We start from the raw sequence: 6,000 nt of genomic DNA, 5'->3' as shown, positions 1-6,000 counted from the left end.
TTTCAAAGCTTGCAGAGGGATTTGGACCAACTAGAAAAATGGGCTGAAAAATGGCAAATGGAATTTAACGCAGACAAGTGTGAGATATTGCACTTTGGAAGGACAAATCAAAGTAGAACGTACAGGGTAAATGGTAGGACTCTGAAGAGTGCAGTTGAACAGAGGGATCTGGGAATACAGGTACAGAATTCCCTAAAAGTGACGTCACAGGTGGATAGGGTCGTAAAGAGTGCCTTTGGTACATTGGCCTTTATAAATCGGAGTATCGAGTATAAAAGTTGGAGTGTTATGGTAAGGTTATATAAGGCATTGGTGAGGCCGAATTTGGAGTATTGTGTCCAGTTTTGGTCACCTAGTTACAGGAAGGATGTAAATAAGATTGAAAGAGTGCAGAGAAGGTTCACAAGGATGTTGCCGGGACTTGAGAAGCTGAGTTACAGAGAGAGATTGAATAGGTTGGGACTTTATTCCCTGGAGCGTAGAAGATTGAGGGGAGATTTGATAGAGGTGTATAAGATTTTGATGGGTATAGATAGAGTGAATGCAAGCAGTCTTTTTCCGCTGAGGCTAGGGGAGAAAAAAACCAGAGGGCATGGGTTAAGGGTGAAAGGAGAAAAGTTTAAAGGGAATATTAAGGGGGGCTTCTTCACGCAGAGAGTGGTGGGAGTGTGGAATGAGCTGCCGGATAAAGTGGTAAATGCGGGGTCACTTTTAACATTTAAGAAAAACTTGGACGGGTTCATGGATGAGAGGGGTGTGGAGGGATATGGTCCAAGTGCAGGTCAGTGGGACTAGGCATAAAATGGTTCGGCACAGACAAAAAGGGCCAAAAGGCCTGTTTCTGAGCTGTAATTTTCTATGGTTCTATGGTTCGAGAATAGCTATTTAATTCCCAGTAATGTAGATATCTACTGAACAGCTGACTAGACGGGGTTCCATTGAAGGCAAGTCTCTTGGTCAGGGATTAGTTAAAGTTAATTTATTAGTCACAAGTAAGGCTTATATTAACACTGCAATGAATTTACTGTGAAATTCCCCGAGTCACCACAGTCCAGCACCTGTTCGGGTCAATGGACCTAATCAGCACGTCTTTCAGAATGTGGGAGGAAACCAGAGCACCCGGAGGAAACCCACGCAGACACAGGGAGTACGTGCAAACTCCACACAGAGGGTGACCTGAGCATCGAACCTGGGTTCCTGGCACTGTGAGGCAGCAGTGCTAACGACTGTGCCACCGTGTCGTATGTGTAGGCAGTGAGTTAACTTTAACCTGTGGACTCCCAGTTGAAAGCCCACCGCTATAACAAATGAACCCTGTCAATGGTTAGAATCATAGAATCCCAACAGTGCAGAAGGAGGCCATTCAGCCCAGCGAGCTGACACCAACAACAATCCCACCCAGCCCTATCCCCGTAACCCGCATGTATTTACCCAGCTAATCCCCTTGACATCAAGGGTCAATTTAGCATGGACAATCCACCTAACCTGCACAGTTTTGGAATTATTAAAATGTATACACCATTTTTTAAATTAGCTACTTTAGAGCTCAGAGCATTAATAACTGAGAGGAATAACACGGAGGAATGAAACTGGATGGATCGCCCAGCTTTGAGCTAGGCACCGAAAATGACAACAGAAAACCCAGCCCTGTCGGCCATGCAAAGTCCTCCTTACTAGCATCTGGGGGCTTGTGCCAAAATTGGGAGACATGTCTCACAGATTCAGCAACAGCCTGAAGTAGTCACTCGCATGCAATCATACTTTACAGATACAATCCCAGACATCACCATTCCTGGGTATGTCCTGTCCCACTGACAGGACAGACCCAGCGGAGGTGGTGGTGACACAATGATATACAGTTGAGAGCAAGTTGCCCCGGGAGTCCTCAACATCGACTCAGGAGCCCATGAAGTCTCATGGCACCAGGTCAAACATGAGTAAGGAAACCTCCTGCTGATTACCATGTACCATCCCCCTTCAGCTGATGAATCAGTACTCCTCCACGTTGAACACCCTTTGGATGAAGCACTGAGGGTGCTCTCTTGGTGGGGGACTTCAATGTCCATCACCAAGAGTGGCTCAGTAATACCACCTCAGACAGAGCTGGCGGAATTCTAAAGGATATAACTGCTAGACTGGGACTGTGACAGGTGGTGAGGGAACCAACAAGATGGAAAACATACTTGACCTCATCCTCATCAACCTGTCTGCCACAGATGCATTTGTCCATGACTGCATTGGTAGGAGTGGCCACTGCACAGTTCTTAGAATCATAGAATCCCTGCAAAGCAGAAAGAGACCATCTGACCCATCGAGTCTGCACTGACTTTCCAAGAGAGCAGCCCACCCAAACCCTCCTCTGCTTCCTATTTCCATAACTCTGCACATTTACCATGGCTAATCCACCCAACGTACACATCTTTGACACTAAGGGGCAATTTAGCACGGCCAATCCATCCAACCTGTGAATCTTTGGACTTTGGGAGGAAACTGGAGCACCCTGAGTAAACCATAGCCATAACAACCAAGATCTGCTGGTGTGGACGCTTGGATGTAGCTGTGTTTCATTCAGAATTAAATAGTAAGCAGTCTCACAACACCAGGTTAAAATCCAACAGGTTTATTTGGTATCATGAGCTTTTGGAGTGCTGCTCCTTCATCGGGTGATGGGCTTTAACCTGGTGTTGTGAGACATCTTACTATGCCCACCCCAGCCCAACCCCAGCATCTCCACTTCATAATTGAATAGTATAATTAGACAAGCATTCAGAGGCTGTAACTGTTAACTATATTCACCTGACATAAGTGAAGTAAGTAGAACTATTAGCTGTAATTGGATATTAATGACTTCAGAACAAATGTATACTTGTGATTGGTACATGCAAATTACCTGTAAATTAACCAAAAGTATAATTGCCCTTGCCATATATCACTCAAGAAGTCTGTATGCATCCCCATGGCAACAGATTTCTCTGCTATAACTTGAATAAAGGCCAGTTTTAAAACTCTGAAAATCTTCATCTGGTCTCTCAAGGGAAGAAAAGTACAAGTAGCTGGATTGCTGAGGTGAAATATATTTTTGAGACGTCTAGATAGGTCCCTGCCTCTCTGGCGCCCTTATACGGTTTACTCAAGTATTCTCTATTCCCCTTTTGGCACTTTACTGGGGGTTTTCTGTGCCTCTTGTTAAGCTCTGCATTGTCAACAACTTGAAATTCAAAATATCTGTCAAAGGCTTTTAATACCTCATCAAAACTGGTTGAGGATTCATCACTGCACTGCAATGGTATTGCATCATCAACAAGTTCATTAAACCTGTATAAAAAAGTAACTAATCTGGACCTTTTCCAACTTCCCACTTAGAAGCAGCGGGTGGCTGCCTCTAACTGACCCAGGGCATTTGCAAAGGAGGATCTCCCACTTTGCCCAACACCGGTAATGCAACTAAAACTGCTGGACTTCCCTCATGACATGGGCCTCCCAGTACCAACAGTGACAGGAATAGACCTTTGAGTGATCATTAATTGGCCACTTAGAATGTAGAGCATGGACACTAGAAGCAGGAGTAGGCCACTCAGCCCTTTGAGCCTGCTCTGCCATTCAACGTGATCATCTCAACATCACAGTCCAGTGCTCTCCCCATACCTTTTGGCACATTCAGAGCCTAGAAATCCATCTACTTACTTCTTAAATATATCCAGTGATTTGGTCTCCTGTGGTAGAGAATTCCACAGATTCACCACTCTCTGAGTGAAGATATTTCTCCTCATCTCAGTCCTAAGGTGCCTCAATGGGCTGAAGGATGGGCAGGCTGCCAATGCCCAATAAAATTTCAGATGGGTCGGGGCAGGTGGGTAAATGGCGGGAAGGCACCTCCACCTTGAAACCCACTGACGGGAAAGGGAAATACCCAGTCCATTAAATACCAATAGAAACACAGAATGGTTAATTACTTGGGACATATGAATCTGCAATGATTGTAACCATTGGACCTTCGGAGAATGCCATAGAATAAGATAGGATCTCTACAGTGCAGAAAGAGGCCATCTGGCCCATCAAGTCGACACCAACTTTCCAAAATGGCATCCCTCCAAGGCCCTCCCCTCCGCCCTATCCCGTAACCCTGCACATTTACCATGACTAATTCCCCCTAATGTTTAACTAATGTTAAACTGTCCACTTCAGTTTCTTTTCAATCAGGAAAGATGGACAAATTTTTCAACTGTTCAATTTCCCATTTGCGCATTATAGCTGGTTTTGCTCAACAAATCAAGAACTAATTTTGCTTGCTTTAAATCATGTGGCTTGTAAGGAACTTCTATCCTATTGCTCAGGCTAAAAAAAAAACCATCACAAAGGAAAAGATAGAAGAGTGCTTGCTCTCTCCTTTTGTCACTTCACAATGCAAGAAAATTAAATATTGATTCATTCATCCCAGAGTTCAACCCTTGTGCTGCACTGCAATAAAGAAAAATGGGACATTTTCCATAGAGGTAATTTTGAAATGGAGAGAGGAAACCAAGTAAGGACTATTCACTTCAATAATTAAATCTTGGACAAACGCATCCAGATAAGCAAGTTTAATGAGACCTAAGTAAACATTCTAGGCCTTTGTGAGTGTTTTGGTACACATGGGAAACATGGTAATGCCAGCCTGTTGTGTTGGGTACATATCCACTTAATACACAATATAACTGTAGGTTTGTAAAGCCTTTTCTTGCTGACATTTACGAGTCACTATGTGTAGTGACATTGTAAATACATTTAAAAAGAACAAGTCTATCATAGAGAATCATAGAATCCAACAGTGCAGAAGGAGGCCATTCAGCCCATCGGGTCTGCACTGACCACAGGCCCCCTTTCCATAACCCCATGCATTTACCCTAGCTAGTCCCCCTGACACTTAGAGGCAATTTAGCATGGCCAATCCACCTAACCCGCACATCTTTGGAGTATGGGAGGAAACCGGAGCACCCGGAGGAAACCCACGGGGAGAAGGTGCAAATTCCACACGGACAGTGACCCGAGCCGGGAATCGATCCCGGGTCCTTGGCGCTGTGAGGCAGCAGAATTAACCACTGTGCCACTGTGCTGTCCAACCTATAGGTTGGCTGACATCTTAGTTGCAAGTTTAGCTACAAATGTTTCATTTGTAATTGACTGAAATTGAAAACTTATTGGAGCCAATGGGACAATTCTTTAATATTGTGGCAAACTGTACTCAGGTCAATGGGGTAAAATGGGCCTTAGGTTCTTCCTACCTTAAGCATAAAATACAGTGACTATAAATCATAGAATCATAGAAACCCTACAGTGCAGAAGAAGGCCATTTGGCCCATCGAGTCTGCACCGACCACAATCCCACCCGGGTCCTATTCCTGTAACCCCCGCATATTTACCCTGCTAATCCCCCTGACACTAGGGTCAATTTAGCATGGCCAATCAACCTAACCCACACATCTTTGGACTGTGGGAGGAAACTGGAGCACCCGGAGGAAATCCACACAGACATGGGAGAATGTGCAAACTCCACACAGACAGTGACCTAAGGCCGGAATTGAAACCGGGTCCCAGAAATGATTTAAGTGGTTATGATTTTAATGCAGCAAACTCTATCTTAGAGTCATAAGTAATAGCACAAGTTGCGTGCATCTTAATTTTCTGGAATATGTGCTCGATAATAATGGCGTACACTGATTATGAACGATTGCCAAGATACAATTTTCTGGCAAACTCATGTCCAACAAGTCTAAAACTAAGACTTGTGATGCAAAGTGAAATTTGGCAGTAATTTTCCGGAGATTTTTCAGCAGAAAATCAGAAGGACCTCCAGAAGAACAGCATAAGAGACAACTCAGTGAAAATTCTTCCCAGTTATTTTTCTTTAACTATTAATGCTCTCTGCTATTCAATACTACTCATTCTCAGCATTGAATAGTTCATTCCTAGGTCACCATCTGTCAGTGTGACAAGAATTGTGACCACATGTAATATTCAAGC

This window comes from Mustelus asterias, chromosome 18 (assembly GCF_964213995.1).
Source record: "Mustelus asterias chromosome 18, sMusAst1.hap1.1, whole genome shotgun sequence".
Classification (NCBI taxonomy): domain Eukaryota; kingdom Metazoa; phylum Chordata; class Chondrichthyes; order Carcharhiniformes; family Triakidae; genus Mustelus; species Mustelus asterias.
The sequence above is the reverse complement of the archived record's forward strand: the minus strand, read 5'-3'. Positions refer to the sequence as shown.